The following is an 11,574-nucleotide window of genomic DNA, read 5'->3' as shown; positions in this document are numbered from 1 at the left end:
TATAAAACAGTGCAGAAAAGTATCATTTTCTGTATACTATGCAAAAACTGTAATAAAAAGAGTGCAGAAAAGTATATTTTTCTGCATTGGATGCAACAAACTTATAAAAAAACAGTGCAGAAAAGTATACTTTTCCGCATAGTACCAAGTAAAGTTTCTGTATGCAGAAATCCACAACTTTCTCCTACAATTACGTTAAACTATAGTGTCATTTTTCTTTGCAGATGTTGCAAAAAAAAAAATTATGCATTAAAATAAATATATAAGATATTTTTAAAAATATTTACATATAAAAATTCAAACATTACCATACAGGAATGAGAATGAACATCAGTATTTGTCATAAGAGATACATACCTGAAACAGAATAAAAAGAACATACGTTAGAAATAAATATTTAAAATATTGTGTGCATTAAATTATTATTAAAATTATTAATTAAAATTATTCATTATTAAAATAGAAAAATTAAACAAAAAAAAATTCGCCAAATTGTAAGGCATAGAAAAGGTAAATAATATAACTAGACTAGGGAGTTAATCTAATATGTTAACTCGGAGTTGATTTTTAACTCCGTAAATATTTTTCTCCCAACTTCAGTTGGCATTAACTTCCCAAATTTTTTTTTGTACCAAACATAAAAATGAAAAAAAAAATTAATGTTGAATAATTTAATTAACAACTATATATATATATATATATCCATATAAGCGACGCGCCAATGCAAATGTCGCGTGTGTATAGAGTCCAGTGTATGGAGTTAATAGCAATTTATCACCGCATCGACCGACGAGACCATCGTCGGGACAGTCGCCCGAGCCGCCATTATCCCCCTCCTCCCACTCTTCCTCCCACCCAAAAAGGTCGTTAGGTTGTGGTTTGACATGAGAACATGCCCATAACATCGTTTGGTTATTGCAACATGTATGTGTGTGTGTATATATACCTATCTGAGCACCGCTAAAGTACATTGCGAAATACAAGGGAAGCAGTGCAGTTCACCTAACTAAATATTGCCGAACAAATCAGCCTCAGTTTAAAGCAGTTCTATTTCAATGTATAAACACAAACCCCGACAAAATACCTTGGACATTAACTTGTCAAAGACCAACGTTACGCTTTCCAATCTGCTGCTGAAATATATATATTATACAGCTAAGCTATTTCACTGGAAGATGTTCATCAAACGGGAATTTTCAAAACAAAAAGATTATCAGTAGTAAAAATCCTATTTAGTCAGACGACATTTTGAATTCTAGTAATTTTGATTTTTTTTTATTAGTGAATTAGTATTATTTTTTAGTAGTAAATAAATTGGAATTTCGAAATGAGAAAAATTATTAGTAGTAAAAGTTCTATTTAGTCAGACAATAGTTTTAGTAATTTTAGTAATTTTATTAGTAGTAATTTTAATTCTTTTAGTAATAAAAGTAAATTTTAGTCAGACTAATTTTGTATATTTCTGTTTTTTTTGTTTCAGTAGTAAAAGTAAATTACTGTCAGGCTTTTAAAATTATTAGAATCAGGAGTAGACATGTTAGTCAGACATAATATTTTATATTAGTAGTATAAGCCAGTTACAGTCAAGACATATTTTCCTAGACAGTTTGAATAATTTCTAAAAGTAGTAATTTTACATTTTTAGTAATAAAAATAAATTTTAGTCAGACAAAACTTTGTAAATTTACGTAATTTTAGTTTCAGTAGTAAACGTAAATTACTGTCAAACTTTTGAAATAGTTAAAATCAGTAGTAAATGAAATTTCCGTCAGACAGAATATTTTATATTAGTAGTACAAGCCAGTTGCAGTCAGACTTATATTTCCCTAAACAGTTTGTATAATTTTATTATTAGTAGTAATTTTTTAAGTAGTAAAAGTAAATTTTAGTCAGACAAATTTTGTATATTTCTGTTATTTTAGTTTCAGTGGTAAAAGTAAATTACTGTCCGGCTTTTGAAATTATTAGAATCAGTAGTAAACGACATTTTAGTCAGAAAGAATATTTTATATTAGTAGTACAAGCCAGTTACAGTCAGACATATATTTTACAACATTCTTACGATTTTAGTGCAATTAGACGGATCTAAACTTTCGTAATATTATTATAAGAAGTTTGATATAACAGCCAAAGTTTATAACAGAAAAGCTCAAGTTCTGAAAAATTTGTTATTAATACTAGATCAAAATTATAGTCAGACATATTTTTCCAAAAAAAAAATTTTTAATTTTGTATATTATTAGTAAAAGGTAATCTCAGTCAGTCACGAGTGTTTTAACAAAAATTTATATCAGTAGTAAAAGTACATTTTGGTCAGACAAAATGTATAATTTCAAAAAAATTTTCTCAGTAATAAAAATAAGTTAAAATTTTCAATTTCTAATTCGAATATCAATAGTAAAAAATAAGTTTTAGTTTTAGTTTTTTTAAATTTTTATTTGAAAATTTATTTTCCTCTTTTATAGCTCTCAAATCTATAAATATACCATAATTTTTCAAATTATTTTTAAGTGCAACTTTAAAAAAAAAACAATGCGGAAAAAAGCAATTTCCAAACAATTACAATAAGAAGCAAAAAGAAAAAACGCATTTTCAAAGCATCTTTCACGATAAATAAAACAAAACAACTTTTTCCTTTTAATATTATCAGAATTTTTCATTAATTACTTTTAAATTGCTAACTTCAGAACATTTTTGTTGAGTTTCTCACAAATTAAAAGTATCATAAACGTTAAAGCAACCAAAGAAGTAAAAGTTCTATTTTCAATTATTAACAATGCAGTTTCTAATTTTCAGTATCTTAATTCTACTTGCAGCTTTTAGCTTTATTGACGTCTCAGGTAGATTTTAATAAGTAAAATTAAATTTTTTTTGAATTACATTTAATTTTATAATGAAAACAATTTTTTTTTTTACAGCTGACAGTGCTGATTCGTCAATGAACATTGGTATATATATATAATTTTCATTATTTTTTTTCTGTTTATTATTTAAAAATTATTAATAATTTTATTTCTTTTTTCAGTAATGAATACATTCATGCAGGTTTGGTCACTATTAAAAAAATTACTAAATTTAGCCGTCTAGTTCCAGTTTTTTGAAAAATCCATTGCAAAACTAATATATTTAAATGTTTCTAAACAATCGTATGGCAATATGTAGTTTAAATTGTAAAATAATTGAATTGGTGTTTTCTTTGTCATATTCTTTAAAAAAATAAATATTCACCATATTAATTATGTGTTTTATTATTTTATAAAATTTTTTTCCTTTTGTCTTGTTTAAAAATGTTTATAAAATTTTAATATAAATTAAAGAAAAAAATAGTTCAATGCTTTATCTTTGAGAATAAAACGAAAGAAAAAATTTCTTTTTTTTATAAAATAATTATAACTATATTTTATTACTTTGTTAGTTTTTTTTTCATGCATTTACTTTACATTTCAGTGTATAAACTTTCGAACTGTATATTATTTTAGTTGCATCGTTATTTTGTTGAAAAATTAAACTGATCTCTTTTTTCAATAAATTGAAATGTATTTTAATGAACATTGTTAACTTTATTCTCTCATTACGAATTGTAAAGTAGGTCAAACACCGGTTAATAATAATGTACGCAAAACAGTAACAAATCCATCTCTGTTTTTTGTTTGAATTTATATAAAGGGAATGAAACTGTTTAGCGTATATTTGCCTTTCGTGTATTAAATTTTACTATTATTCCAAAGTATAATAAATATACAATTTATTTAGAAGCATTAACACATTTGCCTCTTTAGTTATTAAATTAATAATATCCATATATAATTTTTATATTATAATTAACAATTATTTGTCTTAATGATCGCCTCTGGTAATTAAATAAAAAAAAAAACTAATTATTGTATTTACAATTTTTAAAAAAATTATTCTCTAACAGAAATTAACTTTTGAAACTATTTTTTTTTCTTTCACGAAAAGTTTGCTGAGAAAAAAAATTGGTTAACGTTTTTCACAAGTATTACTACAATTTCAGGGAAAAAGTGTCAGAAAAGAAATTTTAAGAAAAATAAAAAAATAGACAAACTTTTTGAAAAAAATAAAATAAAATAAATGTAACTTTCTACAGGTTACATTTAAAGTTTCGTATGTACTTTTCATAAAGTTGAATACAAAAAAACATTCACTTTTTTTTATTCTTCTCTTTCTATTTTATTTTTTCCCCTTTTGTGACATATTTTCGATAAGTCATTTTTAAATGGAAAATTTAATGAATTTTTTTTTTATCGTGCAAATTCGTTAAGCGCATCAATTACCTTAATAGACGAGAGGAAAATTATAGTCTCTTAAAAAAAAAAGAATAAAAAGAAGTTGCACACTAAGTGTATTATCTTCAGACCCACATTTAGTATAATAAATTAAATGAGAAATTCGCGTCGCTTCAATTTTTTTTTCTTGTTTCTTTCAATTTCTTTAATATCAAATCAGATCAATGTAATTATTTGCAATTTTAAAAATTTATTTCTTTCTCTTTAAAATTCATTTTCCAATTTAATAAAATTCAAAATGTAATTAATTTTTATTTTTTTTTTTTTTTATTTTTCTTTAAATTTAAAGTTTATTGTCACAATATCCCGTCATAAATTCCATTAAAACTGGTTAGTTTAAAATAATCCATAATTGACTGAGTAAGTAAGCGTCTGTAATTTAAGTTTCAACGTCTAGTTTGCTAAACTTGCATTTCAAGAATTTACGCCGAATTAATCCGTATGTAGCTGGCAGGATTGTGAGATTACTTAAGTAGACTCAACAAATGAACAAGTGCACTCCACTTTGAATGTCTTTGTACTGTTTCAGGCAGCACACAGAATAAGCAACGTGTTATAATTAAAGGCAAAACTGCCAACAAATTAACACACAAACATTCATTCAAAGATTTACAAACTTCACTTGCGGCAAAGTAAAATCACTATAATATATATATATATATATATATATATATATATATATATTGTAGTAATAAATAATAATCAGGTTCATTTATCTAATAATTAAACACGAGCAAAAAAAAATGAAGAAATAAAAATGAAGATAAAAGAAAGAAAAAAAATTATTATCCACAGAAATTTCCTTTCTAAATAATGTCCTTATCAGGGAAAAGTGAGCTTGGAAGCAGTTAAAGGAGAATTCTGCTTCCTCAGTCTTCTTGCTTCAATATAGTACGTGACACGAATATTAATTACGCTAATTTCTTCATCCTGAAGCTGTGCGGAATTTCACAGCCATAAACGGTAAAGCCCGATTATCTGTGATGAGAACTATTCAAATATTAATCTTTCCTGACGACTCCAGCTTTTGGAAAAATTGAAAATTCTCCCGCTACACAAATGCAACTCCATTTGAATATTAAATGTTCCTTTTTCTTTAATTGCGCGCCTACATTTATTATATTAATAGTTATCACGAAAAAGATAATGGCAATGATAATAATTATTATAATTAATTAAATAGATAATAATAATATTAATAATAATAATAATAATAATAATAATATAATAAAATAAAATCGTTATTATAAAAACAATAATTATTATTATTAATTAAAATAATGATGAAAATAAAATAAATCTTATCTTTTTGTTTTAATAACAATAATTATCAGTTTTTAAAAATCCAAAATGTCGAATTCAATATGGCGGACAATTTATTTTTTCAGGTGAATATTTTTTATACAAAAACTCTAATACCTAATTATTTCAACAAGAATTATTGTAAATATTTTTTAAATAAATATTTCTATTTTAATAAATTTTGTTTTTTTTTTTTATTTCTTTACTAAAAAATTATTCTATAAATTACAAAATTTAATTTTGGCACCTAATTAAAAATATATTCAACAAAATTTTATTCTTACCAGTTTAGAATATATTTTTTATATAAAAAAAAATATTTTATTATTTTTTATTTTTTATTACTATTTTTATGATTAATATTCTTAATAGAAGAATTAAATTATATTCTTAAATTAAGAATATAATTGTGTTTTACAATAAAAATTTTTTTAAATTTTTTTCTCATTAAAATCGTGAACTTTAGAATAAAGCAAATTAATTGCGTATGACGTAACAAATGAACTATATTCTTAAAATAATTAATAAGTGCCTCTTTTTTTTTTAAAGAAAAAAAAAAAAAAGAAAAAATCGACTTTCATGCTAATTACAATCAATGACGAAAGAAATAGTGCTTTCTAAAGATAAAAAGCAAACAAGACTTTCCTCTTAAAATACAATCTAAATGTATAGTTAATTATCGTCAAAATTATAACTAAAACACTATTTCAACAATTTCTTGCATATAAAAGAAGCTAACCAAACGTGAACCGCTCAATAAATTCAAGTTTCAAAATTTTGAATTATTAACAATGAATCACGCAATTTCAACTTTCTTAATTGTCCTAGTATCATTGTACTGTTTAACTAATGCAGGTTTGTTAAAATTATTCTTCATTTTAATTTTTTAATTTTCATTTTTAATTTTCATTTTTAATTTACATAACAAATTTGTCATTTTATTTAACTGAAATATAATTTTAATAAAAAAAAAAACAATTAAATAAAATTATTTAAACTATGATGTATTTTTTAAGAATATTATTTATTTGAAATAAAAATAAAAGTCAAAAAAGTAGTTTAAATAAAAAGTAGTCAAAGTTATTAAAAAAAAAATCTACTTTTAGATTAAAAAATTTTTAATAACATTTTTTATTTTCAGTATCAGTACCCAAGGATGATCCCCATGACAGATTCAAAGCTGAAGTTGGTACGTTCATTTTTTTCATAATAATAAAAAAAAAATTCGTTTCATTTGTTTTAGTATATATGTAAAAATTCTAATCATAACCTATATTTTGTTCTAGCGCATGGTACATTGAAAATGGTGTGGGATCTTTTAGGAAAAGTAGTAGACCATTTCGATCAATAATAAAAATTGAAAGAATCAAGTCTTTGCAAAAAATTTGTTCAACTACGCTAATAAAAATCATATCAATTAACAATCGTATGGCAATATGAAATCTACAATTGTAAAATACTTGAATTAATATTTTCATTGTATTATTCTTCAAAAAATAAAAATTTTCGAAAAAAGTTAATTTATCCTTGTTTTTTTTTCTCTCTACAATAATAGTGAAATAAATTTGTTTTAAATGTCCTCTTTTTTAATTAATAATTAGTTTATAATTAAAATTAAATAGAATATTATTATTATTATTATTATAATTTTTATTATTATTATTATTATTATTATTAAAATAAATATTTAATAGTAAAAGGTTTGAAAAAAATCAATAAATTTTTAAATATTCTATAAGCTGATTTAATAGTATAATTTTAATAATAGTTTAAAAGTTACAAAAAAATTTTCAAACAAAAAAATTTCAAAATAGTTATATTTTTAAAAAAATTGATTTTTAAAAGATTATTAATAATTTTTGGATAATAATGACAATAAAATATTCAAAAAAAGGTCGAAAAATCTCAAAAAATTAAATGAAATGAAAGAAAAATACATAGAACATTTTTCATAAGATAGGGACAAAAAAAGTTATGTAAAAAATGAAAAATTCGAACAAAAATATAAAACTTGAAGAGAAAAATTTTTCACATTGAGGTGAATATTTTTAACCATTTGATTAAAAAAAAAAAAAATATTAAATTTTAAATTCAATAGTTCGAATCCCTAATGATAATAAATCTTCAATAACTGCTCAGTTCAAAACTATTTTAATTTTTATGTTTTTAATAAGCTAGAATTATCATTACTTCACTTTGATAAAACAATAATTTTGGAGTGTAGAATTTACAATTACAATAAGAATTATTTATTTTTTAATTGTAAAATTTTTGTATTATATAAAAGAATTTTTTTTTATTACTTTTCTTATGCAAAATAAATTATTTTCTTTATTTAATTATTTAATATTTGTTAATTTCAAATAGCACTATAATAACATTTGACTGAATTTTAAATTTAAAGTTTTTTATAACCATTAAATTTGACATTTTTTGCCAATTAAAACTTGGAAAATTTTTTGACATCACAACCATAAGAGAGAAATGTCAGGACACTATATTCGCTTTTTTCCACTTTTCTCTCTTAAAAACCTCTCTCAATTATAAACGGAAATTCTTAATTAGAAAGAAAAATATTGAAGTACTTCTTTTGTCATCTTTTCTTTAAAACTGAGAATAAAATATTCTACTCTAAAGTGGAATATTTTTTTTTTTCATAAGAATAAATTGATAAAATAATTTTGTATTTATTTGAAACAAATTTTTTATTGAATTAAAATTAAAATTAAAATTAAATTAAATAAAGTGGCTTAATATATACAATTTTAACAAAAACAATTTGTTTTACTCAAAAAAATATTTGAACCAAAAAAATATATTTAAATCAAATATGTAAATATTTAGATCAAATAAATTTTATTTCGACTTAAAAAAAAAATTTATATAATTAAAAAATAGTCTACTTATTTCAAATATAACTTTCCTCTGTAAAAAAAAGTGTGAAAATAAATTACGAGTCACTCTTTTCTATCAATGGATAAGAAAGACCTAATTTTATGCCAATTACATTTAATAACGAAAGAAAAGTATTTTTTTTTTTTTTTTGATAAAAAGTAAACAAGATTTTCCTTTTAAATAATTTTTAAATTTAAAGTTAATTATCGTTTAAATTGTAAGTGTTGCCAATTTTCTTTTAATTTTTTTGCATATAAAAGGCAACACAAACGTTAAGACATCAAGTTGTCTTGCAATTTTTGAATTATTAACAATGCAATCCTATATTTTCACTTTCCTAATGGTGTTGGCAGCTGTTTGCTGTTTGTCCGTTGAAGGTTTGTTACATTAATTATTAATCATAAAAACTGAAAGAATCGTTACACTATATGTTTTACAAATACATTGAAAAATCATGTATCAATAATTTACAAAAAAAAATTATTTATATTCATATTTGGTATAAATTAAAAGAAATTTTTTTTCGAAAAAAGTGTAATGATTTTCCAGCTCAAGGCATGATGAAATTACGAGCTGGTATGTTGTGATAATTATTTTGTTTTGTTTTAATATTTAACAATTCTCTATAACTATACTAAATTTACTAAAAAAGTAAAAAAATTTTTTCCTAAAATTTTTGTAATAATATTTCAGCTCAAGGTCCACAACAAACCATGAGATCGCCAGCTGGTATGTTATAATTTTCACTTTCTTTTTTTATAATAATATTAATGATTAAAAATATTTTATATTGTTTAATTATAATTCAAAATACAATTTTTTAGCTCACGGTGCCTTAAAATTGGTGTGGGATCTTTTGGGAAAAGTAGTAGACAACTTCGACATAATTTAAGAAGAAAAGATTCAAGACTTTGAAAAAAAATCTATTCGTATGGCAATATGAAATCTGTAATTGTAAAAAAACTGGAATTACTATGTGCTTTGTAATGTTCGTCATTAATAAATAATTCAAAAAATATATAAATTTTTCGTTCTTGTTTATTCATTTATAAACATAGACAATAAAAAAAAATAAAAAAATTTACAATTCTTTGAAAAAAAAATTTTTTCGCCTGACTGAAACTGACTTCTGCTACTTGCACTAGAATTACAAAATTAAAGCCCAGCTGAAACGTATTTGATTACTAATTCCAAAATGAAAAATATTTGTAAAGGCTGACATAAAACTACTCTTACTACTGAAATTATAATTACAGCAATTTAAAACATTTGGTCTGACTAAAACGGATTATTACTACTGATTTTGCGAATTTTACAGAACTATATAAATTCTAATACAATAATTACAAGAAATAAGTTCTGTCTGATTAAATATTTTTTACTACTTACGATAAAATTAAAAGAATTGAAAAAAATTATGTCTGACTGAAACTACCTCGTACTACTGATAGCATTACTTAAGTTGAAAAGTTTTGTCTGACTGAAATGTTTTTACTACTGAGTCCAAAAAATTGTTTATCAAACACAATTTTAATACTTATACGAAAACTACAAGAATTAAAAAAATTATGTCTGACTAAAATTTAATTATACTACTGCAATTAAATTTTCAATAATCACGGTGACTTAACAAGGATTGAGAAAAAAATTTCCTGACTTTTCCCTGACTCATCCCTAACATTTTTTGATTTTTCCCTGACTATTTAATAACCTTATTTCTGCTTTTTTTGAACAAAAATATAGTTACTGACATATTTAACAATAAATTAATTTCTAATGGTAGTAACAAATGGTAATAAAAACCATTCAATTTTTTTTAAGATTAAAAAATTTTTAAATTCACAAAAAAATTTTAATTTTTGTAGAAATTTACAGAAATTTCCCTGACTTTCCCTGATCGTTAGACACCCTGATAATTGGAGAAAATTTTGTCTGACGAAAATTTTTTAGTAATACTGATTTTTAAATAAATTTTTTATTTTATGTTCTTTCAACATTTTAGTGATATTGATGAAAATTTGTACAATTTTACTATTTTGTTTAAAGCAAGAAGTAAAAATATAGAAATTCATCAGCTTTTATCTTGTAAATTTCAAGATTTTATATTTTTAGACTATAAATGTCTGACTATAAATGTCCTTAACTACTGAATCTGGATCAATTATTAAATTATTAAATAAATTAATTAAAATTTGTTTATTAAGAATAAAATATTTAGAATTTATCACTCGGTTGTATTTTTTAAATAAAATAAAATAATTTATTTAATAAAAATATAAATAAATAAATTAAAAGTAAAATTAAGTTCGCTCTTAATAAAAAAAATAAATAAATTTTTATAAGTTTAAAGTAACTAACACAATTGTTAAATACCAACAATCAAAGAGAAAAAACACAAATATTTATTTATTTTAATTATTTATTCATGATGAATATTACAAATCAAATAATAATTCCAATTTGTTATCATTACAGATTTCATATTGCCATACGATTATTAAAATTTTTTTTTTTTTTTTTTAATTCAATTTCCAATACATTTTTTCAGAGACTTGAATTTTTCACTGATCAAATTGTTCTATTACTCTTCCTAAAAGATCGAACACCATTTTCAATGTACCATGCGCTGAAAAATAATGAAAATTAGATATCTTAAAAATATATCAAAATATGAAAAGAGAAAATAAAAATTATGAAAACAACATACCAGCTTCAGATTTAATTCTGTCAAATTCAGCTGAAACAATATATATTTTTATTTTAAAAAGATGAAAACAATTTAAATAACGCAAATTGAAATTTCACACAAATTTATTAGTTAAGAAATAAAAAATTGTATTTATTGATACAAAAAATAATTTATATCACAATTTACTAATATTGCAATAATAAATAATAAATAAAAGAACATACCTGTGACGGACATACAGCTTAAAGCTGCAAGCACAATTAAGAAGGTGAAAATAAAGTATTGCATTTTTAACTAATTTCAAATTGCAAGACAACTTGACATTGATGGTCGTAACATTTGTAGCACCTTTTATATGCGAGAAAATAATTTTAAAATGCT

At 22.3% G+C, this 11,574-nt stretch overlaps 2 long non-coding RNA genes across 2 annotated transcripts; one reads left to right on the top strand and one right to left on the bottom strand.

The window, feature by feature from the left end:
- The first annotated feature begins 2,728 nt into the window (after positions 1–2,728).
- On the top strand, positions 2,729–3,211 carry LOC127282735 (uncharacterized). Its single transcript, XR_007843240.1, has 3 exons — positions 2,729–2,840; positions 2,919–2,948; positions 3,026–3,211. It is a non-coding gene; the product is annotated as an uncharacterized LOC127282735 (long non-coding RNA).
- Positions 3,212–10,905: 7,694 nt separating this feature from the next.
- LOC127282389 (uncharacterized) lies at positions 10,906–11,505 on the bottom strand. The gene is made up of 3 exons (XR_007843198.1): positions 11,418–11,505; positions 11,212–11,241; positions 10,906–11,130 (listed from the first exon to the last, which is right to left on the bottom strand). It is a non-coding gene; the product is annotated as an uncharacterized LOC127282389 (long non-coding RNA).
- Positions 11,506–11,574: the final 69 nt, after the last annotated feature.

This window comes from Leptopilina boulardi, unplaced genomic scaffold (assembly GCF_019393585.1).
Source record: "Leptopilina boulardi isolate dan_hultmark-lab unplaced genomic scaffold, ZJU_Lbou_2.1 LbouV2_114, whole genome shotgun sequence".
Classification (NCBI taxonomy): Eukaryota; Metazoa; Arthropoda; class Insecta; order Hymenoptera; family Figitidae; genus Leptopilina; species Leptopilina boulardi.
This window is presented reverse-complemented; position numbering and strand designations above follow the sequence as displayed.